General features: G+C 31.9%; 1 long non-coding RNA gene across 3 annotated transcripts in view; it reads left to right on the top strand.

Moving 5' to 3' along the window:
• LOC146996634 (uncharacterized) overlaps positions 1-27,287 on the top strand; it is a 67,690-nt gene that overhangs the window by 34,859 nt on the left and 5,544 nt on the right. Inside the window, exons 4-7 of one of the 3 annotated variants that reach the window (XR_015041525.1) lie at positions 1,106-1,221; positions 1,398-1,526; positions 7,912-8,029; positions 8,662-8,677. This is a non-coding gene — a long non-coding RNA (uncharacterized LOC146996634). Of the gene's footprint in view, positions 1-1,105; positions 1,222-1,397; positions 1,527-1,606; positions 1,626-7,911; positions 8,030-8,661; positions 8,678-27,287 lie in introns of those variants that run through there. The other 2 variants (XR_015041524.1, XR_015041526.1) reach the window with 2 other exon arrangements.

Below are 27,287 nucleotides of genomic sequence, written 5' to 3' on the forward strand. Positions count from 1 at the left end.
TCAAAACTACATAAATAGTTTAATTTTTGTGTTAATTTTGAATTATTGCTTTTAAATTAATTAATTAATTGGTAGTTATTATTTTACATTGAATGTTTAAAACTGATATCGTTTGTAATAAAACTCGAATGTGCTTGGAACGAAAATAATTTTAATAAGTTGTGAGTACTGTACTACGTAAAGATTTTTGTCGATATGGTCTATATGTGTGTGTAATGGAAATTATATATAATAGAAATTCTACAAGATTTTGTATACGAGATCTGCATTTTGCAAAATTTTATATTGATCAGTATTTTTCAGAATAATATCCATAGAAATGCATATTAATTAAGAATCTTTTTCCTAACTGAAATTTTATTTTTAGTTATGTACAAATATAAAAATTTTGTTTTTTCATTTGTGTACAGCTCCTCATTAGGATCTCCGATTTTAATATCGAATATCTTTATCAGTTTTGTTGTATGAGATTCAAGCATTTTTTTTGTTTTATTCTGAAATTTTTCAAACAAGTATAGGAACTGGAGGGAGATATGAAAAGTAAAATTTCATAATTTTTACCAAATTGATGTCTTTCAACATTAAATTGCAAAATATGAACACTTGCATCATTTTAAACAGTTTTGTAGTTGGAAGTATATGTGTACAACCCACACAAAAATAAAAGCCAGGTAAGGACTTTTCAGGGCACAGAGCATTAAACCGTTATGATACAGCTATTAATTATTATAAGAAATAATGGTTAGAAAATTGTATACTTAAATTATGCTTTCCAAAAACAGAGGTGCTAGATCATTAAGGCAGGGAAGAACGCTCGTGTTGTTTTCATTTGATGGTATATTAATGCTTATAATAGAAATTGTTTTGATTTATAAATAAAGAAAGATTTACTTATTCATGAAATTTGTTACATTGAAAAAATTTTTTAATAAATTTTACTTTTATGGTAGAAATCTGAATAATTTTTCTTTTACTACTACTGAGTTCAATAAATCAGTTTAATTTTAAAGTTAGAACAAGTATATTTTCCTTTATAGATTATATGAAACAATTCTTTTATAGAATGGTTTTTTTTTTAAATTTCTTAATTACATTTCTTCCTCAGATAAGAGAATAAATTTTCGTGTGTGTTTAAAAGATCTTTGTGAAACGGAGAAAGCGAAATGTTTGCCATGCAGCCATTTTTATCCTAAGGAACGTATTCTTCAGTGGTTTAGAATGGTAAGTAAATGCCATCCTCGTTTAAAGATAAATGTATGTGGATATTGTTCATACATCTGCTTGCATATGCAATCTCATGTATTCAATGTATTTTGTCTCTGTTCTCCCATAATTTTTTTAACCATGCTTAAGTATATTTTATTTATTATTTTGTATAATTTAAATCTCAATTACAGAATGGTACTTGTCCCTTGTGCAGAAAATCTGCGGCAGCCTTCTGAAGCGGGAACTGAAACTGTTATGATGTTTCGAACAAGACTTGTATATATAAGAATTACTTCAGTTATTGGCCTTAACTTTTCCATGTAAATAAATTTTTTTTATTTATCGAATACTTTGAAATTCTTTTATAACTGCATTCATTTAAACTTCGTTTCCCTTTCAGAAAGAAAGAAAAAAGTCCATATTAGACCTAAAACTGCAGTATCCAATAATGAAAAACAATAATGTGAAAAGTCTAAAATAAAGTTAAAAAGAAGTGGTGGTACTTAAAGAAATCTGCTCAAAAGTGTTGCTGCAATTTCAAAGAGAACAACATCGTTAATAAACTGTTCTGGTGTAAAAATTTAAATGTATTGGGTTTTAATGAAAGTTTTCTGCCACCACAAATATCGACTGCACAGACAGTTCACGTTGGCGTACAGACACTTATGCCTGTAGTACAATTGCCAATAATGGGAAATATTTAGTAATTTTTGTTATTTCTACAATTTTGCATAAAATTGCATTTCTTATCAAATTTATTGATTCATTTTGTATATTATTGCTTAAGCCACAGATAATTTAACAGACTCGCCTCTAACTCTCCTGTAAGTGTTGTATCAAATTAAAAAAACACTCCATGAATTCAGATCTGGGTATGCAAGGCCATTTTTCGTTCTATATAAAACTACCGGGCTTCCGTAGGAGTTGCTAATCGGAACAATTATTTTATTTGCCAGCATCTGTTTAATATGCTGTTCCAGGATTTCTTCCTTCACGTGGTCTTATCGCTAAGATCACACCTTAGACCGGACTGGGGGAGTGTTTCCTACATCTGTCTCGTGCTGCACGACCTGACAGAAGCCAGGTTTCTCATCGAATAATTTACAAAATTTTCTTACCAAATTTTTCATTTTCTTTTTCTCCTCTTCCTGAAGATGGTTGAGGTCAACATCTGGCATGGCCCGCTCTTCTTCTTCAACAGTATCCATCTGGACCTGTAAAATAGAGTTCTTAAAATTAAATTTTGCACTTGCTGTGCATTAAAAGTCAACCTCCAAAATAACTGAAGTTAATAGGTCTTTCACTACCAGAAAATTAACTTTTCATATCTCATTCTTTGTTTGCATGTGCAGCCTTACTTTTCCAATGCAGACAACACTGTTTTCCTTAGGCAGCAATTTCCCTTTGTCTTGTAGTTTTAAACTATCGTAATGGCGAAAATTCCTTTTAAAGAAGTCTTGCTCCAAAAAGCTGCATTGCGCTGCAGTGTCCAGTAAGGCAGTAGTAGGGACGTTGTTCAATAAAATATGAATTTCCGGCAAGGAACAATTTTTGTATAACTACCATATTTAATTTAATTTCCAATGGTTTTTTTTTTTTTTTTCCCCTGTTGTTCCAGGGGTTGACCTGGCCCTCTTTTCGGCTGCCCTGATCAGTTTAAATCCCTTGCTTCTGCAGCTTCTTACTGTGATCTCCAAATACTTTCGACTAACCCGTCTTCTTGTTATCTTCTTTTTCAGCTTTCCCCGCCTGCCAGTAAGAATTCTGCTTACTTTGAGGTTTCTGTTAAGGCGAAAACCTCGAATACTGGCGGAAGTTTTCTGAACATGTGTTTTCAGCAGCTCATTTACTTTGGAACTTCACAGCCAGCTGAAATAGGTTTTCCAAGGTCTGGCCATTTTTCTACCTCCGGGAAATCTTGAATCGACCCCAGCAGGCTAGGCAAAATCACTTTAATTCCTTATCTGGCTTTTTTCCATACAATAAATTAAATATTTTAATTTTTCAAAGAATAAAGTCCATCAAAGCTTCGACGCTTGTCTGATATTTACTAACTAACTCTGCCTCCAACTTTGCTCGGTTCCCTTGAACGAGCAATACCCTTGAACCTGATACCCTTGAACCGATACCCTTGAACCAACTCAGGGCCTGGCATTTTAGGTTAGCTGTAGCAAATGTAACTTTCTGCAGCTGGTTTTTGGGATGTAAAGTAAAATGCTGATTCAGCTGCTCTAAGAAAGTCATCATGGAACATTGGCCATCGAATGTTATTGCTAGCTTCATAGCTGCTCACATGGTTTCTACGATGAAACATAATCCCTCCATAAGGTTTGCTGGTGACTGCAACATTTGGAAGGTCTTCATTTTCCAACGGCATGGTTCATCAAAAATGCTTAGGGCATCACTGTAGGTTTCCTTGCTTTTATCTATTAACTAAGTGTTGAAAAACCTAGTGAACTACTAAGTGAATAATTGCTCAAGTCTAAAAATAGAAACTTAAACTCAAGAAGGGTTAATTATTCTTTATTGCTCAAAATAAAATTGGTCCTTTTCTCAGGACGTACAACAAAGCCTTAGGCTTAACTCAAAAATGTAAGAAATAAGAACTTAGCTAATGTCTAACTAAAGAGATTTAGCCAAAGCTAACGCAGTTTCTAAGTTGGCTTCTAATATTAAATTAGCTAGCGAAGCTATCAAGGGCACGTAATACGGGAGCATAGTAACAGCTTAGAGAGACGTAAGCAAACACACGCTATTCAGGAATTCTAATTCTCTCTCTCGAAGTCAGTGGAACATCGACTTAAATAGTACTCCTTGTAATTTGTATTTAACATGATTCTAAAAACTCAAGCTGAAGCTGCAAGAGACAGGAGATTAGCTTTAACTTAAAAATAACTGTTATAAAATTAGGATATACCTTGCAAGTGCTTAAATTTTGAAGACGTAAAAGCAGCATTTCTATCACTTAAAATTTTCTTTGGTATTTGAATTTGAAAAATTTGTCTTAAACAATTTGTATAAGAATCAGTAGTTACACTTTTGGAAACAAAAGTCCAAGTATACTGAATAGCATGGTCGATAATAATGTTAAGTTTTTAGTAGAGTTATAATAATTTAATCCACCAACAGTATCAATAGACAATATTTCAAAAGGTTCCTCAAGGGATGGTAAAAATTGTATTAACCCAATTCTTTTTTGTTACTTTTCTTATTAAACTGACATACTTCACAATGTTTACAGTAATTTCTAACATCTTGAACAGTTCCTGGTCAATAATTGAAGAGATAATAAATTTGACATTGAGGACACAATATCACCAAATTGTAAGTGAAACCTTTCGAGTAATTTAGTTCTGAGAGATATGGGTATTACAATTTTATATAATCCTTGTTTTTTAGTAATTAATACATCATTAATTTTCTTATACTTAGGATTAGAGACATTATCTAAATTTTGATGTTCTTTAATTTCTTCTAATGATAATAAATTAACCTGCAAACTTAAATGTTGACAAATAAGGTTTCTAGTTAACGTATCAGCTTCAACATTAGTAAAACCTTTTTTGTACTTAATATCAAAGTCATACATAGATCATTTCGAAGACCATCTGAATAACCTACCTGTAGGATGTTTAATATTATTAAGCCAAACTAAAGCAGCATGATCAGGATGTACAGTGAAATGATTATCATGTAAATAATAATAAAAATTATCTATGGCATCAATAATTGCTAAAAATTCTGATTCAGTAATTGCATAATTTTGTTCATAAGACCTTAATTTTCTAGAATGGGAAGCAATTGGATGTAGGTTAACATCTGGATCTTGTTCTAAAACTGCACCAGCAGCTTCTTTAGATGCATCTAAAAATACATGACAGGGATATTTTGGATTAAACAAAGCTAGACTGGGTCTTGAAATGAACACATCTTTTAATTTTTGAAAAGTTATTTGACAGTCGTTAGTCCACTTATAAGGAGTATCTTTTTTAAGTAAATTTGTTAAAGGAGCTCTAATTATTGCATAATTTTGAATAAATTTATGATATACTTTTATACTTCCCAAAAATCTTCGTAATTCTTTAACATTTTTAGGGAGGTTGTAATATTTTAATAACCTCAATATTTGCATTACTGGGCTGATATTTTCCTGCTTGAACCTCATATCCTAGAAAATTTATTTTTTCTTTAACAAAGTAATTTTATATTTTGTTTTTCATATATATCAAATATTATTTTAAGATGTTCATCAAAATGTGCGGAAAACACTATAATGTCATCAAAATAATTTAAAGGAAATTGAATCTGACATTTGTTTAAAATTTGTCCAAGAGCTGTTTGAAAAACAGCTGAGGAAATTTTTCCAACCAAAAGATAATCTAGTAAATTCATAAATAACAAAATTTGTAGTAAATGCCAATTTTTCAGTAACTTTATCATTTAATTTTATATGCTAATAACCTGATGTTAAGTCCAATGTGGAAAAAATGTTTGCATTTGTTAACTTATCTAACACAACATCAATTCTAGGAATAGGTTTACAGTCTGTTTTGGTAATTTGATCAAGTTTCAAATAACCAATACATAACCTGGATTATACTTGTTCATCTCTCATCATCAGTTAACAAAGCTAAAGTTACAGGTGCAGCATAAGGACTAAAAGATGGTTTTCATGATACTAGCAATGTAATAATTCATCTATTTATCTATTAATTTCACTATCTTTAGGGGCTCTATAGGATCGAGAGGCTATGGGTAATTCTGAAGTTAAGAATACTCATGGAGGTTCTATATTCATACAGCCACATCATATTTGTTTTTAGCAAATATATGATTATAGTTACTTAATAATTTTTGCTATTGATCAAATTCACTATTTTTAGCATAATTATAAAAATTTTTAGTACTTAACACTATTCTTACATACAAATTTAGTCTGAGAATGTTTATTTAATTGAATAACTTTACTTATCATGCATTTAAATTGATACACTTCATAATTATTTAAATTTAATTGCTATTTAAATAAGGAAACACAAGATAATGATAATAATAAATAAGATAAATTAGAATTCACAACATAAAATACTATAGTATTACTAATTTTACCTATTTTGCATAGTAATTTAATTACTTTAGTTACAACAAGACCTGTGGATAATAAACATAATTTAGTATTAGGATTATTTTGAGTAAGTTCAATTTTTGCATCAATAGAATTTTAAATATTTTCAGATAGCACATTTACCTGAGACCCTGTGCCTAGAATTGCGAGGACTTCTTTTTAACTAATTTATACCTTAACTTTAAAATAATTTCACTTCTTTTTTTGGTTTGATTTGTTGACAATTTTGATTGTTTAGACTTAAAGAAGGAAATGATCTATGCAGATAAGACAGTTGACGTGGCTGGGAATTTCTCGATGTTTGTGGAACATTATATCTAGGATTGAAAAATGGTCTTAAAAACCTACATCTAAACTTGTAAAAACTTGGATGTATACTTGGTCTTGGAATTGCAAATTTTTGTTCTCCCAATGAAGCTGAGGTAGACAAACTTGAACTAAGAAACAATTTCCTAGCAGTGTTGATCTAATCTTGGATTGTGCTTACATTTTCTGCTGTTCAGGCAGACCCTGATTTAACATATTGATGATAATTTTGTTATCTAATTTTAGACTTTATGCCAATTTTAACTTTTGTCTATAATATTTGTCAATCTCAGTGAATTTGGAGTAAGTGCAGTTAATAAAGTCACTAAAAGTGATGGTTTCTGCACTAGCAAAATACATAAGAAATTTATTCCTTACTTCTTTCCATTCTAACTCAACATATTCTCTTAAATAAAATGCTAAGGGCTCGTCTTTTAAACGTTCAAAAAAACAGTAAGGCTTTATCTTTCGCGGCGACATTTTTAGAGTCACATTTCTTTTCAAACAATAAAAAGTATTTATTTATTGGAATGTCATGATTTGTTCCATCGAATATGGCTCACGGAAATTTATCCACACTGATTGTGTCAGTTTCAGTTTCTTCTTCATTTTCTTTTGAATGTGATCTTGTTTTCATTATTAAATTTTACTTTTTTCTGAAAACTGAACATTGAAAAATTTGCAAAATAATTACCATTGAATTATAATTTTTCTGAAGAATTTACAGTACTAAACACAAAATTAAAGCACCAAACTTGAATATTCGCTGACACTTTTTTCACTATAAACACTGTTAGAATCTTTCAGAAGATGTGCACACTTTTCAGTATGCGCAGACACACAAAATCGATGTGAAAAGTAAACTCTGCAGCAAGGAGGCACAGTCTTCTGGAAGCAGAAGGGATGACAGAAAAGAGAGAGTTGCGACGCATTTAAGCTTTTATACAGCATTCCATTTCAGATCACATGGCAGTTTAATGTACAGGTGTTGGGTTCAAACTTCATCGATGAGTGCGCAACGCAGATTAGATGACGGATGTTTTTTTGATTAGTTACAAAAATTATTGCTCTGTTATTTTTGCCTTGCCACAGAGATTACTTTTCTAATTTTCATCCTTTAAAATGATGTAATCTGTACAAAACTGGGAGGTGCATACTGCAATCACAGTGATAATATGCATTATCCAGAAATAAAATTATTTGTGGAATTTAGGCCATGTCTGCAAGTTTTTTTTTATGCATCCATTGTTCTAACTATGCAATCATGTCTTCAGGTTATGATGCAGAGAACCACCGCCAGTCCATTGCAACTTACTTCTACCAAGTCATCTTATTACAATAAAAATGCAGTCTTATCACTATAATGGAGCAGTTTTACTACATCTATATGAGGTAATTATAAGTAATGAATTAATTGCCTCTTGCACTAAAGCTGCAAAGTAATAAAATCGTAATTTGTTTTCTAGTATATTGTTTATTATATTATCTTCTTTGAAAACAATAGTTAGAATTTTATGAACTGAATTAACTCATTAGCATATTTAAAATAGAATTATTAACCTTTTACATGCCAGTGTTCCTTTTTTGGAACATCATGTTTAATATTTTTTAAAAAATAAAATATATCTGTCAGTTTGAAAAAATTGCCGTTTACTATAGAAGGTATGATTTATTTTTTAAACATGAATATTTCAGCATAAAAAAATTTCTAAAAATTAGCTTTTTTTACGATTTTTACAGTACTAAACAAAATTTTTTTATAAAATTCCTAAAAATTCAAATCCACCCAAACATTTCCCCATCATACTTGAAAAGGACAAGTTTAATAAGTTAATAAAAGAAATTCAAATAATAATGAGAAATATTTCCTCAAGACTGTGTAAAATTGGCACGTAATGATATGCAAAATCAGTGATATCACACGTATATTTTTCTTTATTAGATTTTTAAATACATTCAGTGCTCGTATCTCGTAAACATGCCCTTTTTTAGAGGCATTAATGGTGTGTCATTTATTTCTGTAGAAAGGATGGGGCAGAGGACTGGAAGAGGGTATGACCTCTCTCACCAAGGAGGATGTGGTAATTGGTTTCAGCTGTAGTTCCCTGTTTTGAGCTCCGATATCTGCTTGTTTCTTTTGTTAGAAATGACCACATCTGCTTCATAAGGATTTATTAGGTTCTCCGAAAAGTTGAAAAATGCAAATTTGCAGCTTAGATCAAAAGTTGTCTTTGAAATCTAGAGAAACAAAGTATTTTTCCATAATTTTTTTTCATCGCACAGTCTGCTGACAGATTTGTCTAACAAAGGCAAATGGCACAGTACAAGATTCGAGAATGGAACAAAGTCCTCTTAAAACAGCAAAAGAAATGTCAAAATTTCAAATTGGGTAATTTGTATATATGTGCCGTTGAAACTACAGTTCTGTTGTAACTATTTCATCAAATGTTATCACTCACAAACCATTAGAAAGAGCAAAAAGATGTGTCCAAGCTTAAAAAAAAGGAAGTTTATGTTCTCCAACCTCACATTATAAAATTATATAGTGAAGGAATGGGTGGAGTAGACCTTTTGGATTGATTTCTTAGACGTTATCGACCAGTTTCGTAGCAAAAAATGGTATTAGAACTTATTTATCAAAATGCTGAATATGATTGTGGCTGCTGAGTGAATTTTGCACACATTTACACAAAAACTTTATATTAGAAATCATTCGCATGAATTTTAGAAGAGAAATCGCTTTGAATTTACTTCAAACGAAACCTAAAATTCACAATATACCTGGACCCCGAGCCCATCAGCCAATGTCTGCAAGAAAATCAGATGCACGTTATATACACCTATCCCTCGATTTACACGGAAGATGGTTTCCGCACAAAACCGTGTAAATCGAAATCTTGGATTTTGCTATGTAAAATGAGAAAAACATTAAATGTGCATAATTTAGTTAGATAAAACAAAATTAAGACATCTTAAAATAAATAGCATTATTCTTTGTTCATAAAATAACAAATATATGTAGATAATAGAAGTGCATATTTAATTTATTTTACATTAGGAAAATATAAGATCATTCAAAAAATTATTATAAGTTTAATCACTTTAATGAATTAATCACTTTTCTTCTTGATTGGTACAATGTCATTTTCATCACACGATCATTCTTGATAAGATTCTGCTTCAATGGTTTGACGGATTAGGGAAGATTTCAGATCAACAAGACTTTGTAGTGAAATCCGTAATTAACAATTGCCTATGGTTTTTCCTTAAATCTTTGTAAACCTCCTCATATTGATTTAAGCACTTACTAAGCTCCCATTGGAATCGGAGAGCTCATTCAACATTTGTATCATATTGTAAAAAATGATTACCTAATTTTCTTCCCAATTCAAGTCCTACGCTGATGGCTCTTGCTGTGAATGCAACTGGTTAAGATTGCTCTTCATCAGAATCATTGTCTTCATCATGTTTGTTTCATGAATTATGTTAACTAACTCATCCTCATTTAGTTCTTCACCAGCCATTATTTCTTTAATATCTGCCTGAGCTAAATCCTCAAAACCTTCTTATTAGTTTGGACCAATTTAGGTCTGAGAATATTCGTGATCTAATGGTAATCTATCATTCTCGTCTTTAGCACCATCCGACCACATTGCTTTCCAGCTTGCGTTAAGCGTTGATTGTTTAATCTAAGTATATGACAGTCCAACATGCTTAACACAATCTAAGATTGTAAATTTCTTTCAGTCATCCGTAAGAGTAAGAGATTCATCATTCTCCATTTGTTCTAAAATATACCTGAAAATTTGTTTGACATACAATGCCTTAAAAGTCAAAATTATTCCTTGATCTAATGGCTGTAATAAGGAAGTTGTATTCTTTGGTAAACAGACAACTTCTATATTTTTGTGTTGTAAATCTTGAGGATGATAGGTACATTATCAATTAATAGAAGAGCCTTAAAAGGCAATCCGTTTTTACTTAAATAAGTTTTAACATCTAGGACAAACATGTTAAGAAACCATTCATTGAAAGCTATGGCTGTGACACATGCTTTTTTTATTAGCCATCCAATAAACGGGAAGGTTATTTATGTTTATTCCTTTAAATGAGTGTAGTTTTTTTATTTGTTAATAAACAATGGTTTCATTATATAATCGCCTGAAGTGCTGCAACAGAAAACAATTGTAATACGACTTTTCGCTACCTTATGACCACTAGCTGATTTGCAAGCTTTAGCTAATAAATTCTTTCAGGCATTTTTTTCCAGAACAACCCAGACCCATGAGCATTGAAGATCTGATTAGAAGTGTAGGAGTTGACACCAATGATTTCACCAAATTTTGCTGGATATTGTTGTGCTGCATCCGAATCAGCAGATGTGCTTTCTAATTTCAATCTTAGATTATGTAAAGAATGTCTTTGTTTAAATCTCTCAAACCAACCATGACTTACAGAAAAAGATACTTTCCTTCTCCGCCCTCCTAGTGAAGTCGACGGTTACTGGTTCTTAAGTGTTTTATAAATCTTTATTTGTAATAGCATTAGTATCAGTTGGAATCCATTTTTGATTTTGGTCTTTTATCCATATCACTAATGCCTTTTCCATATTCTCTATTGTATCATCGCTTACGTATGAAATTAATCTTAAATCTTATAATTTGCACTGTGTAACTGTAGTATTATGTGAAATTTATGGATGCTGAGCTTCGAACATGGAACTTACAATAGTTTTGTGCAGTAAAAAATGGTAAGTAATATGGGAATAAAATGTCAGTAATTCGTTGTAATAGTTTGCGTATGAAAAATATAAACTTCTATTTTCGGAAAAAATACGAGAAATGTATCAAATCATGTAATAAATCTGGTTGGTCTTCAAGTTCGACTGAAGTGATATAACTTCGGATATAACTTTACATAAGAATATCTAAAATTTCCAATGGGAATTCATATTTTGGAAAATAGTTTTCTATTTTTGATACAGTTTCATTGCACTAAGTCTTCTAGCTCTTATGAAATATTGTTATTCAAAAATTTTCATGAAAGATGAAAATTATTTGATTTTTTCCTTGAAAGGTTTAGCGTCATTCAGTAAGCACCTGCAATTAAACTCGTATGGCACTCTCTAATTAATGTGAAATGATATATATTCTTTGAAAAAGATTGGGCTATGTTCTTAGAATCTACGAAATAGTGAAATGTTTGGTATGAAACGATAAAAATCTTGCATGAAGTTCGGTATATGTTCACTCTCATTATTGAAGATCTCTTCCTAAATTCTAAAATAGTGATGTTTTTACTCTTATTATTTTCAAAATTTGGTACTTCATGAATTAAATAACTGTATAGATAGATGTACTAAACTTTATCAAAAATTCAAATATTTTATTAATTGTTTGGTTTTATTTAAATGGTTTAGAAGTAAATGAGCGGTATGTTAGGTAGTTTCTTTCAGAAATATATCCGCGTTTGAAAACTCTGTAGATAATTTGCCTTACTGAAATTGTTCTAAATTTTTAAAAATATATGGGTGATATGTTATCATCTAGAGTGTATTTTCTCTTTGAAAATAGTATATAGAGTTATAATAGGAATTGAATCTTCTTTCTATAGCAGAATTTATTAGTATCTCTAGAAGAGGATTTAGAAAAAAAAAAAAAAAAAATGTTCATGTTTTTGTAAAAAAAATAATGTAGTATCTGGTTGTCGTTATGATAGAAAGTGTTATTCAAAAGTTTCAGAGTGGTAAAATATGATTGTGAAATGACGTTTCCTGAAAATAATCAATGTATTTCTCAATATTAGAAATAAAAATAGTCAAAACTAGAAGTCTTTTACACATTGTGAGTATGAAAGTCATTGAAAAATCTGTTGCAGTCGTATAAAATTTAACTCGAAGGTGAAAATTGTTGCTTGCAGGATTAAACAATATCAAAATTTGGTTTGAAACTAAATCACTGAGTGCTACATACAGTAGTGATCGCGATTTTTTTCAAGGTCTTTTAGTAGAAGATATCCTGTTTTTTAAGTAAAATTATTTTCCTTTTCCTATGAAAGTAAGTCTAAAGCTAAATCTTTGGAAAAGTGAGATATCTGGATTTTCATCTGTTAGGAGAAATGCACATGCTACATAAAAATAAAATAGGGGTATCACTGAATTTTCTTGTTACTACAAAAGGGTAGATTTAGAAAATAAAAGAGCATTTCTAAAAAGTTGGTTAATTACCTTACTCTTACTTCTTAAAAGTTGATAAGTTATAAGAAAATTCTTTTTAACCGTATACTGCTTATAAGATATGATTTGTTACTCAGGTTTTATATTAATGCATTACACGATTTTACATTTCGTTTAAGTATTGGTAAGGTTTTACTGTTCCTAACGAGTGGAATTTTCTTAGTGTGTACGTGAATATTTAATTGCATTTTCCTTAACAACGCGTGGGAGTAATTTAATAATGCATCGCATAAATATTCTTTTCTTTTAAAAATCCTAGTTGAAAGTTAATTAAATTATTTAGATTAATATTAAACGTATGTAAAGGGCTAATTGTACTACAGAAAGGTTCATGACTTTTCTGTGTATACTGACGAGGGTATATAAAGTGAACTTCAGGTTTTTCCCACTGATAGTAAATCTGGAACCAATAAAAATGTATTAAGACTCATTTTTAGGTAAATATATTGCTTTCCATCGCACATTTTCTTGGGAATTCTGGGTAAATAACTTAAATTCAGTAAAGATTATATTCTGATTTGGGTAAAAGCTTAAATATTCTACAGTGAAAAATGTTTATTTCATATTTAGTTCTTAATATTAAGAAAATAGTTCTAAGATAGTTATTGTGTACTGTGGGAATACTGCAGGAAAAGATGAATGATTTAGGTGGTCTTTGGAGTTTTTCACTCAGAAAAAGGTAATATTTAGCAAATTACAGTTCTCGAAAATGCATAGAAAGTTCCTGTAATGCAAACATATATGTACAATTATAAGAAAACGTAATACTTATTTGGGTGTAATTTTTTATTGAAAATGAGTTATTACTTGTTAAATGTGTATTAGTAAGGAATATTTAACTGCTATGGTGAGTATTGTACGAAGAAATTTCTGTATTTGTGATGAAGAAGGTTAAAATATTCGAAATTGTAGTAGAGATTTGGGTAAAATGTCTCTTACTCTTTGGTTCCTTCTGTAAATATTGGTAATGATATATGTTTTGTAAAGTACTTCAAAAGATTTCATTCATAAGAAAATAAATTAATGCAAACTGACATTTGCGAAAAGAACATTTTAGTCTAAGAAATTGAAAAATAGTCTATATATGAAATTGTCTAGTGAATTAAGTTGGAACTGGGCTAAGTTAAAAAAAATCTATTAACACTATGCGTTAGAAATAAATGCATATCAATAAAACAAACTTTCAAGAGATGAAATTGTAACCAATGGGTAAAATCGATGGTCATTCATCTCTTATTCAATACTGGAAATATTTATTTTAGAAATTTCTTTTATACATGTAACGTCAAATTTCGTCCATTTCACATGAAAGCCGTTCATGAAGGCAGAAATATCCGTACTTAGTGTAGGGAAAGGTAATAAAGTGAAAATTTACATAGTCAAGACATTTAAAGTGATGTAGAAGGCATTCAATTAGTACAAATTACTGAATTAAAAGGTACTGAGCGTTCAAAATAATGAGAAAGAATTTTCTATGAGTACATGAAAGAATGAATATGGGTCTAAAATTATGGATGAGAGTTGAGATTTCATTCTAAAAATTCGGAATCTATCAAACTAGCTTAATGAGAATCAAGATTCAAAACTGAACATTGGTAACACTGAAGAGCATAAAAACATATATTCAGATATAAAGGGTATTAAGAATTAAAAGGAAATGCCAGAATATGCAGGAAATGTTAAAGTTTGAAAATGCGAATGAAGTTAATAATGAAGTAAAGTAGTAGGATAAGTCATGGTAAGAGTACTACAGAATGATAAATTGTAGAATTGGCAAATTAAAATAGTACTATAAAATATGGACTAAGTAAGGGCTATTCAACGAATTGGATATGAATAACAGTTAAAGGTTGTAAAATAAAATGCTTAATTGAAATCGATCTCTATTTTTAAGAAATTTAAGCGTGTTAATTTAGCTGAAATAGTAATATCACAAGCGCAATTACAATAAAAAATTATAAAACAGAGTTAAACTTTAGAGTATGTTGGAAACTAGAAAGAAACCCAGTGCCGGAAAAGTATGAAAATTACATCTAAAATTAACTAAAGTTCATGCGTATGGCAGGAAAATGTAATAAAAAAGTTCAAAATTAGAGTACTCTAAAAATTATGAAGGTATAAAATGTACGAAACATGTTAAAAATAATATCTAAAATTAAATAAAGCTCATATACATGGTAAGAAAATAGAGGAATTAAGCTAAAATTAAGAGCCTGTTTGAAATTAGGAAGGTTAAAACGTATGAAAGTCGTTACAAATTAAAGGAAAGTCATGTGAAAATATAACAAATTAGTTAAAATTCTTAGTATGTTGAAAACTAAAAGCGATAAAAAATAGAAAAGGTGTTAAAATTTACATCTAGAATTAAATAAGTTAGGTATATGGTATTAAAATGTAATAAGCAAGTTCAAAATTAGAGTACTTTAAAAATTACGAAGGTTTAAAATGTACGAAACAAGTTAAAAATTACATCTAAAATTAAACAAAATTCATATATATGGTCAGAAAATATAGGAATTAAACTAAAATGTAAAGTATATTTGAAATTACGAAGGTTAAAACGTATGAAAGTAGCTATAAATTAAATGAAAGTCATGTACATAGTGTAAAAATATAGCAAATTAGTTAAAATTCAGAGTATGTTGGAAGTTAAAATTTACACCTAAAATTAAATAAAAGTCTATATGATGTGAAAATATAGCAATTATGTTAAAATTAGGACTATATTGGAAATCATGGAGGTTAAGATGTATGAGAGAAATCAAGTAAAAGTCATGTATATAGTGTGAAAATAGAAACTGGTTAAAAATTTGAGTATATTAAATAGTGTGAAGGTTAAAATGTACAAAACAAGCTAGAAATGTTACATCTAAAATTAAATACAAGTCATCTATATGATTAGAAAATGCATGAAATAAGTTAAAATACAGAATATGTTGAAGATCGCTAACGTTGAAAAGAACGAAAAAAGTTAAAAATTACATTGAATAATATAATACACGAAAATGCGTGTTTTAGTAATTGCACTCATAAAATATAACGAGTAAGTTAAAAGTATTGCCTAACAAGTCTGAAAAAACTCTGGGTAAAATGAATTTAAGAATAAAAATGAGTAATGTAATGAAGATTACGGAAAGTATATGTAATATTATGAACAGAAGATTTAAGAAATAAGGTAAAATTCTGAGTGTATAGGATCACTCAATCATTAAATTCGAAAATAATCCTCGTTCAGGGTAACTAGGAGATAATCAATACGAAGAAAAAACACAAAGGCTAAAAATTTATTAACGAAGGGAAATCACCTCCGATAAATCGGTAAAATATAATCTCTTATTAAATAGTGATGACATGTAGCAGTTTTGCATATATTCAGTCATAGGATAAATAAAAGTAAGAAAATAATTATCTTCGGAAGAGGTTATACTGTGAAGGAAACATTTTATTATATGCTAATATCTGTTTCAAGATAATAACTGTATCAGTCACTTAAAACACCTACTTGATATACGTTTTTAAGAACTCAATATAAATAAGCAAGTTTACAAATTATCATATAACTACTAAATGCCTATAATCACCAAATTAAAAAAAGAAAATAATCTAAGCACACGTCCTTTTTCTGTGACGTAGCAACTACTCTACTCGCATCCACTTCCTGATAAGGCTCCCTGTCCCCATTTTCAGATAAGCGTCCCTTCCACGGCTGAGCCTTCCTTCTCGGGAGCTCTCTCAACTCCCGCTCCCTAAGCTCCCGATCCAGAACTCTCATTTCCTCTACTAGCCTCCATTTGGCCTTCTAAAGCAAGCTCTAAGAAAATAACCTAACACTAAATTAAACAGACGTAGCCGAAGCTAGACACAATAACCCAACTAGTTGGCCCTAAATTAAATTAGCTGGCGATTATCAACAGATACGTACAATACGGCCGAGCATAGGATATTGGGCTTAATAACTGAGTAGCCGGACGGCAAACACGCCCCACTAAGGTCTAAGCTCTCCTGCTGAAGTTCAAAGTTCCGCTAGTCACCATGATTAACTTGCTAAATGCATGTTGTTTTCCGGCTGTCTTGGTGTGTACAAGTGGGCGCTTGAATTAGAGCGATTACTTGGTCAATGAGTCTAGGAGGACAGTTAGGATGGATGGAGGGTGATTAATCTCTTCTCTACTAGAGGCCCACCAGCGGCTGAGCGATAAAGTCGCTGAACACTGGTAGTTCGGTCTGAGGTTCAAATCCTGCGAACGGGCTGGCTGCATGTGCTGTGCATGGGCGTTTTCGTGGTTTTCCCCATGTGTAACGTGTATACGAGCCAGCTTCCCTTAGAAAGTCCTCCACGAAGGCATCCCTTCCCTTAGGCAGATAGTCCTAGTGTGCTTTGTCATAATTAAATAAACCAAACCAAACCTACATGTAATAAAAGAAAAAAAAAAGAGTCTGTGTGTGTGTCTTTTGTTTGTGCTGCGCGTAAGCTGATAGATCCAGGGCTATGAAATTTGGTACATCGGTGCATCTAGACAAGAGCCAGTGCACCTCGAAGCGATTTTTTCAAAATTCAAATCAGATTTGTTTTACTTTATCTTTCTTGATGAAATCGCATAATTTTGAATAGCTTCATTCTTTTAGAAATGTGGTTTTTCATTCAATGCTTTGTATACTGGACTGCTGATTGTTGAAAATATGAGATTAAGTGCTGCTTATTTTCTTTTGATTTTTGGACGCCCAACACTCACATCGCAATCTTCTTATTCTCGCGAGGCACAACAGAAAGAATTTCCTTTTCTCTCTCTCTTTATTAGCTAATGGCAAAGAGGTTTGTATATTTTGAATCATGTCATCTACAAAGCAGAATTTAGATTGAAAGCTTTTTGATGATAGTTTTATTCTTTTGGAAATGGGGTTTTGGCAACAGTTTTTCATTCATTGCTTTGGATATTGGACTGACTGTTTTCTCTTGAAAATATGGAGATTTATTGCTTATTTCATTGCAATTTTTTATATTATGTTTTAATTATATAAAAAGTTTTGCATGATTTTTTTATGAAACATATTTTTTAACAAATTGAAATAAAAATGAGCTCTATGTTGTTTTATTAAAACAAATTAACTTCTTTTTATTATTGATTTTTTTAAATTTGAATTAGGCATGTATAGGTACATATTTATGATTAATTTGTAAAAGTTTTGTTTCATTTAGTTTGGATTTCATAAAGATAGAAAAAATTCAAGCTAATGAGATGGATGAATTTGCTTTTGTTGAACAAGCAAATCGATATCGGGTTCAATAGACGAGGTTGCAATTCTTAATGCATTTTCAAGATGTTTGTCTGTCCTATTTTTGTTTTTTGTATGCTTCATTTTTGAAATAATTGTTCACAAATATAGGTACTTCCAAAAGCTGAAGACATTAATAAAGCATGATTGTGAAAATTAGGATATTTATTGTGGGGTAGGTAATCTTTATAAAATCAATGTGAATGAATCGATTATATATGAATCAAATTCAAACATTTTTAAAAATAAAAATGTGTAAATTTAAATACTTTCATAATTTGCGTTTGGGCCGCACTTTACACACCCATGCTTTATACCATTTGAACTGTTAGGATTTTGCAAGGGTATCAGGACTGGTATTCCTCTTTACTTGCTTTGGAAACATGAACTGTCCTGACTCGGAACAGGGAGCTTACTCAAGCTATGTTCGATAAATTGTGAAGTAGACAATACACACAGGAAGGGTATACGAAACCCTTTATTTTTCTATCTTTACAGAGCTTTCCGGAACTTCGGAATACAGAGACCAACCACTTGTGGTCTGAACGTAAGAATATAAAAATATTAACTAAAACTCTAACTAAACTAACTTTGGATTAATATACAAGTGCCTACTTTAAGATTGGCCGTTAATTAACAAAAAGCCGTATGTAGTACAAAGAGCTGCTAAAACTACGATACGTTTAAAATTATCAAGAAGATTAAACCTCTGGCCTTGAAGGCAACCAGCAAACGAGTAAAACTACTATGGCCAGAGGCCTGCTTCTAATAACTCCTTCCTCTCTCTTGCTTGGCAAAAAGCCACAACTTAAGTACTTGGCGTTAGCAAGACAAATTTGCATAAATAAGTTAAAAGCTTTTAATTCTGGCCGGAAGTAGAAAATAAGAAATGATAGTAAAGATTTAAAATAAAATAAACGTTAGTAAAACTTAGGATCCTTACAAGGGAAGTTGGTTAATTTATTTATTAGGATAATTAATGTCTGTATTAAGGGGTATTGCTTATTTCATTGTGATTTTTTTATATGTAATACATTTTAATTTAATTTTTTTTTTTTGTTTTGTTTTTGATAAAGTTGTTTTTCCGCAGAGTAAAATTCTGTGCACCTTTTAAATATAATGTTTGGTGTTTCCGTTCGTTGGCTAGTTGATACATAAGCCATACATAAAACAGTCTTAGAAGAGTAGAAGAGTTAGTTCTAATGGCTATGCAGATTAACTTGGACAGCGTAATAAATCATTACTGATGACAGCATATCAAATCAGAGTTCATGATCGCGTGTATCACGCGATTTGGATTGAATTCATCCAAAAGTGCAGTAAGCAAAATACATTACAGTGTAATAAATAACAAAAGAAGATTATATATAATGTATGCCGCGATTAGACTGAACCTTCTTTAAATACTCCTTCTATCTCATTTACATGCAACGCGTTACTAAAAACTCATTCTGGTAGGGGGTTTGTAATGGGGAAACAAGAATTTAAAGGAAAGGGTTTCAAAATTAAAAATAATTGTTATAAAATTAAAATAAACTTTACAACATAATAAAATGAATTAAAAATTCGGGCTTCAAGGTGCCCCTGTTCGGGGGGGGGGGAATCCGACTTTATTTTGCCAATAGCACTGCTTGTTTCTTGTCTCCGAGTCCCATTACATTTATACCTTTATGTTTTGAAAATGTGTACGTTTGAGAATTTCAGGCTGTCTTTAAGATTATAGTAAAATTAGTCCAAATAAGAAAACTAAATTTAATATTTTTTTTTAATTAAAAAAAAAAAATATGACCTTTCAGAATTTACATTACTCTCAAAGGGGCGTTTTTTTTTTAACGTTTTGTAGATTGGGGCGTTTTTTTAACGTTTTGTGGATTACCTTTATTTATTAAATATCGTGTTCTTCGCACTTAAACCGTAAAATTCACTTTGACAGCAATAATGGAAAATAATTTTAAAATGAGCATATCTTTAGAATTTCCGATACACAGTATCGCGCGCTGGAGATTTTTTTTTTTTTTTCCCCGTACAGTGTTGCCATTGCTCGCTTTAAAATCATTGAGCTTGTTAATAAAAAATTCGTTAAAGTTTTACAAAATATGAACTAGATAATAAAACAAATTAAAAATTCCGGTCCGTGTTCGGTTGGAGGACTACGTTTTTCAAAATTATATGGCCCTAGGTACCGTTGTTTCTTCACGATGCGAGAAACATTCATGCAGATTTTTCATTATTTAGTTTCTTTAAATATAATACATTACGATAATATTTCTTGACAACAGTTTGAAAAGTGAATCGATGCAAAATGGCGTTTTGAAATGAATAGCCCTTCTGAGCTAATAATCTTACGAATATAATATTTAGCAATCATAAGTATAATTTTCAGTTTCGGTTTTTCAAGAAATCACAGAGTTCACAGGATTTTGCAAGAGAACAAACACATGATTTAATACTTTCCAAATGAGTCGAGTTTGATCAAATATAAGGGCTGAAGGCTTATAAATAAGCATTCAGGAGTAATTTAGTCTTGTAATAGTTTTAAATGTTAATAGGTAAAATGTAGTATTAATGATAAATATGCATAAACTTTACACCCGATTTTATTTTAACTATGTAAGTAAGCAAGTATTCGAAGTAATATGAATTAACTGTTTTTTATTATATAAATTTTAAGGGGAAAATATTTTACATTAAGCTGGAAATAAGGTTTATGTAGTCTACAGTAAGTATTTACATCCATTCAAATAATGATTTATGTGTACTGAATACTGTTTCTTTATTTTATGGGAAATTTAATCTGCAAAAGTGAATCTAAAAATTTTCTGCACTGGCTGTAATTTTCTCCCTTTTGCGGGAGATGAATACATATTCTAGTTTATTATTATGGCAAAGAACAGTAGGGGTGTCTGCGTAAGAGGAATGATGCCTTCGTGGAGGACTTTCCTAGGGAAACTGGCTCGTATGCATGTTAAACATGGGGAAAACCACGAAAACGACCATGCAGCCAGCCCGTTCGCCTGGATTCGAACCCAGGTCGGAACTACCAGTGTCCAGCGATTTTAGCGCTCGGCCGCTAGTGAGTCGATATTGGTTATCTGAGCGAGACACATTTTTGTGGAATGTCGAATTACAGCACTGGCGTAGAACAATGTACGTTTATTTAAATGGCTTTACCATCATGATGGTTTGGTTTATATGATTACGGCAAAGCCTCGAGGGCCGCCTAAGCGGAGGGAGGCCTTTGTGGAGGTCTTTCTAAGGAAAACTGGCTCGTATACACGTTATGCATGGGTAAAACCACGAAAACGACCATGCAGCCAGCCCGTTCGCGGGATTCGAACTACCAAAGTTCAGCGACCTTCACCGCACGGCCACTCGAGGCTCTTGGCCATCATGAACTTTTATTATTCTCGAACTTTTTGGGGGCGGGTAATCCTCATGTGTTCATAAATTCAAATATTTAGTGTGCTATTACGTAAATTATAGCCTGAAATGAAGGTAATTAAATTGAATCCAAATTCAACCAAAATATTTACATGTCTTTTCACACATATTTTTAGTAATTTTATTTTTATATGAAACGGTAGAAGACTTTGGTGATATAAGGAAACTGAAGGTCATTTGTGTTCTAAATTCTTAAAGAAAATACATACCCATCAGCGTTCCAGCGGTAGGATCGGTTAACACTCTTATAGTTCGACCGGGGTTCAAATCCCAGCGAACGAGTTAGTTTCAAGAGAAATTTCGTGATTTTTCTCATGTGTAAGGTAAATGCGAATAAGTTTCCTCCACGAAGGCATCCCGCGTGTGTTTTGCTATGATCCAAGTAACCTGAGAAGAAACGAGGGGAAAATGCAGTAAATATTAGCTAGTCAAGTGATTGAACATTGGTTCTCAATTGGGGCGGTATCGCCCCCCGGGGAGGAAGTAAGAGGATGCTGAGGAGCGGTGAACTTGTTTTTCACGGTGGGCATGTTTTGCAAGGTACAAGTGATTGTTTTTAAAGTACAAATGCACATTAATCTATAGGAGACACATCAGGAGATTTGGAGGATATGCATCTAGAGGAAATAGCTTCAATTCCGGTTTCATATCTCAATTTTTTCAAAATATAAAGAGTAGATTTAGAGGTATGGTTTGTAGCCTAATCCTGATGGAACTTAATACCGTCAAGATTGTTTGGATAAAGAGATGAAATTTCGTCTTTTAATATAGGTGTTTAAAGTTATTTCTGATTGTAATCCGAATTGATTTTGATATTTTTTTCTACTTTCCTTATTTTAAATTTTCCCTTATAAAAGAACAATAAAACCAGTAAGAACAATAAAACCTTTAGAAAAAAAATTTTTTTTTCTCTGAACCAATATATTAAGTCTTTTGCTCCTCTTTTTCGGCAATAAATTCATGTTTATCTCTTGCAATCGTTACACGTATGCCCAAGCTTCATGAGTTGTAACTACACTGAAGTGCCACTAAATTAGGGATAGACATGGCTATGCAAATTGAATAGCGCTGCGCCGCATCTGGGCTTACGTGAGGGAGTTGTGATAAATGCACATACACTATGCTTCTCGATAATCAGTTGTTTCTTATACCAGTATAGGTAAAATTTCAATATCGGGCAGATAGTAATCTCTCGTCGCTTGGGCCATACAATTTCTATAATCCTCAGCGGGATAGGATTTTAACAGTCGACAGTGTCAAGAGCATACCGAGAATACACGGATGGTGGGAAAAAGAAGTAGCGACTCTGCAAAGTGCAAAGCACATTTAAGTTAGAACAATCGTGGTATGAGAAGTCTCAGCCGTATTGTACATGGTCAATGAAGCCAAATATTAGCCCAAATTACCACCTAGCTAAAGCAAGCGACAGTCGTACAGTCAGTAAAAAGATCGTGTATCGCTCCCTTCACCATATGGGCTTCGGAAGCCGTAGACACACTAGGGTACCTTTCCTAAATGCATGCCATCGAGTTGCCATTCTTACCTGGGCAAGAGAATATAGAGAATAGACACTAGTGGACATGAAATGTGTAGGAGTGATGAGTCTCGATCCTTCTAATTAATACCGATGGGAGGCTCAGAATATGGCGAGAGAATCATGAATGTACGAGTATGAATCCGGTGTGACAGATTGGAACTGTACAAGGCCTGGAGGCTTAATCATGGTCTGGGATGCTTTCTTCTGGTTGTGTTTGGGATCTTTAGTACTTGTTCTTACCTCCCTCAATATGATTCTGTACGTGGAGTTGATGAGCTATCATCTCCATCCATTTATGTCCCTGTCATTCACACGGAAAGGGAGTATCTCAGAAAGATAACTGCGCCTCTCAAAGGTTACGGTTGGCTACTAGTTGGTTGGATGGAAGAGCATTCCTCTGACTTCTCTGTCATAAATTGGTTACTTAAAAGCCCTTACTTGAATTCTACTGAGCATCTTTCCAAATTAGTATATCTTATTATTGAGGAATGTAGAGAATTGAAGTGTTATGTTCTATTCACTCGTTTTCCATGTTCAGAATGTCTGTTATGATGGTCGTATGAAATGTCGTCTGTTGTGATAGTTTCGTATGTAAGCATATGATTGAGCTTATTATTTATAAGCCTTCCTAGCGCTAAATACATTTCCTCTAACAACATATAGGTCATAGTTCATAGGTCTTCGCTCATTTAAGAGGTACAATACCCTGAAATCGTTACCTATCTATATCTGTCCTTAGTGGGTATCATATAAAAGTCAAACATAAATCCCAATGTTGGAACAGACCTTTTCACTTGAAGTTCGGAATAACATCCAATGTGGCAATATGTAACAGTGGGATAACTTGTGTAAAATAGCGATTTAAAATATCTGAAGCGTAACTTTCACATCGTAAAAGCAAATTAGCACATCTGTAGCATAAACCCGTTGGCTTAAATTTATCCTCGTTAGTGCTACGGCTGTAGCGTCCTTCTTGCTCCGTGTCTTGAAGCTAACGGAATATCGTGGTTGTAGTTGTTGAGGCATGTAACATAAGTGAGCGGAGCATAGTTGCACAGACCAGTTGTTGAAATTTTTAAAACGCATAATACACATCAATGTGCTGCCCCAAGGTTTCGCAAAATCCCTATCGATTTATCAGCAATAATTAAGTAAATGTAATAAAGAGTAAATAATGAAAAGTAGAAAAAACACTATGTACACTCAGTACATCGATCACCAAAACTCATTTTGGTGTATCGTTCTCGCTAATTATATAACGTAAGTTCATGTTACGCTAACCAGTTGATTTTATCTTAAAGAGGTGACTATTAAAGAATTAAAAATAGTTTTATATATTTTTGTATTGTGCATATATTTAGCTTCATTTTTACCCAGTCAAAGGTAGATGAAACCCTTTCCATCAGAGTGGCAGGTAAACATGATTCTCTGTGCTTTGCACTAATAAATCCAAGACAAATTCATGTTTTGAAAGTACTTTTTGTATAAAAAATATTTTCTCAGAGTATTCAAGTATTTTCGTTTTAATAATATTAATCTCTGGTTATATATATATATATATATATATATATGTACATATAAGTATTACGTTTATGCTTTGTATTGCAAGAAACTCCCCAAAAAGAAACATTTATTTGAATATGTATGGCAGCGGCAATTTAGCGTTGGTTCGTTTTCCGCTTCCACTTTTATCCCAAAAAATAGCAAAAAGCAGAGATATTAATTAAAAGTTCTTAAAACGCTAATTTTCGTCCTCATTTTTCCGAATGGCAACAGTGCTGATATCATCAACAATGGCGGCAGGGATACAACAGCAATAATGGTTGCGTGCCATTATTGCTGATGTAATGAGAGAGAATTACCGATTTAATCAAAAAAATGAATAAAACAAAAATAAAAAAATAAAATTTAAAAAGTCATTCGAATTTTGGAAACCTCGTTTCGAGGTGCACTGGCTCTTGTCTGGATGCACCTATGTAGCAAATTCGTAGGCCTGGGTCTATCAGCTTACACGCAGACCGAACGAAAGACAGACTCATAGAATCTTCCCTCTATTGTGAGTAGAGTTATATATCAGAGTACCTTTCATTGTTACATATTCAAAGAATCCTTTTAATAACGTTCGAAACAATGAATTTACCAAGAATTGTTTAGGCTTTGTTGAATTAAAACAAAGTTAATGTATACATTTTTAACAATGCTTATAATCCATAATCATTAGAGATATCAAATCTAGTGGTGCTAAAATCTTACGTGTGGAGCTTATTTGATTGTTATTTTTAATGCTGAAATCGCATTCGAACCATTTTTAGAAATGGAGTTCTTTTTTTTGACAGTATTGTGTTACGTTTTTATACCAACACCCTTTATCGACAGCCTATTGGGCATACTTATTTGTTTTGCGACTGCCTTCCTTTTGTTTTCTCGAAGAGAAGAGAGAATTCGGGAAAATAATGAGGAAAACTTTATTAACCGTAATGAACACAAGTTTAATGCCGGAAACACGGTACGTAATTTAGATTTCCTTGATTCATATGCTGATATTAATGAATTTAATGATGATTCCTTTGATGTGGACATAGACAGTGACACCGATCTCCTCGAAGCTTTTGATAATAATCTTCTTAAGTTGCATATTGATAGTGATACTGACCACATCGGCCATTTTTCCAAAGATTTCGATAATAATTCTTATGATGTGCACAATATCAGCGATGAAAAGCAATTTAATTACCTCCAACAGGAAACAGAAAAGGATTTTAATTTTCCAAAACCTGATAACTCAGGTAATCAAATAGGCACGAATAGCAGCATAACCATCTTGAACCAGGAAGAATTCAGTTTGAATGCCTCTATTGAATCATTGGATGCTGAATGCATTGTATCGCATAACAATCTTGGAACACAAAGAGACATCGATTCTGGTAATCTCCTTAACACAAATAATGAACCAAAAATGAATGGCAAACTGGATCAAGAAGACAGAACAGAACTGAAACCAACTGAAGATTCTGAAGAACAGCTCGTTGATCTCGTCGTTGGTACCGGCCCTGTTATCTGCTTTGATGACGAGTACACTCAACATCCTTCTTCGAATCATAGCAAGCGTTTCAAAATTTCAAACATAAGAAAAACATTACTGAAATATTTCTGCTTTAAAAAATTAAAAATAAACAAAGGACTTAAAACATATTATATAGATCTGAGATAAGTTTACACAATTTCAGTTTGTATTCGTGATAGATTTGTTTGCCATGACACCAATCTCGACTGACCAGTACTTGCTTAAAAATTGGACATTGACCAGTGATTGACTAAATGACAATCTCATTGAATAAAAGTAGGTCATTGTCTGACCAGTGACTAACTAAAAATTAGACATTTTCTGACCAGTCACTAACTGACGATCACATTGACTGACCAGGGCCTGCCTAAAAATTGGACATTGAGTGACTATGTGACGGTCTCCTTGATTGCCCGTTGACTGACTAAAAATTGGACATTGACTGACCAATGACTGACTAAGTGACGTCCTTATTGACTGAGCATTGGATTTGGACGGAAGAAATTGCCTTTTTCGATAAGAGAGAGGAAAGATGTTTTCAGTCCAATCGATTGCGCTACAGCTGAAATGGAAACAGAAAATCATTTTAAAATTCTTTTCTAGAGCTACATTTCAGAACTGCAAAATTTAAATTAAATTATATGGTAACCTGAAATTAAAATATTATTTTCAGTTAAATGCCGTTGCTAAATTTGTTTTTCTTGTGCTCTTAAATTAATTTACTAGTTTACACACCATATTCAGTTATGATTTACCAATATGCTCTATTTTAAATATAACTTCTCATTGAATTAAGTTAAGCTGTAGCTATTATTGAAATTTTTCTTAGGCATATTTTCCCTTGTTATCTGCTGCTTCCTTTTCGTTTTTCCTATGTGATTTGTCGGCATTTCGTATAAAAAACCTCCAGATTATCATTAAAACCCGAATATGGATGTTATTTTGTATTTTACATTTTTTTCTCTCTGTGGCCTTCATGTCAAAACTTACTAGAAATAATAAATGAGAATATACTGCTTTCTTTTCAAACGAAGTATTTTCAATATGTGTCCCATAGCAATATGCCCTCTGTTTAAGAATGCTAAGAGTTTTACCCTGT

The sequence above is a fragment of the Stegodyphus dumicola genome, chromosome 6 (assembly GCF_044657685.1).
Source record: "Stegodyphus dumicola isolate Sdum_Otavi_A_Nest chromosome 6, ASM4465768v1".
NCBI lineage: Eukaryota > Metazoa > Arthropoda > Arachnida > Araneae > Eresidae > Stegodyphus > Stegodyphus dumicola.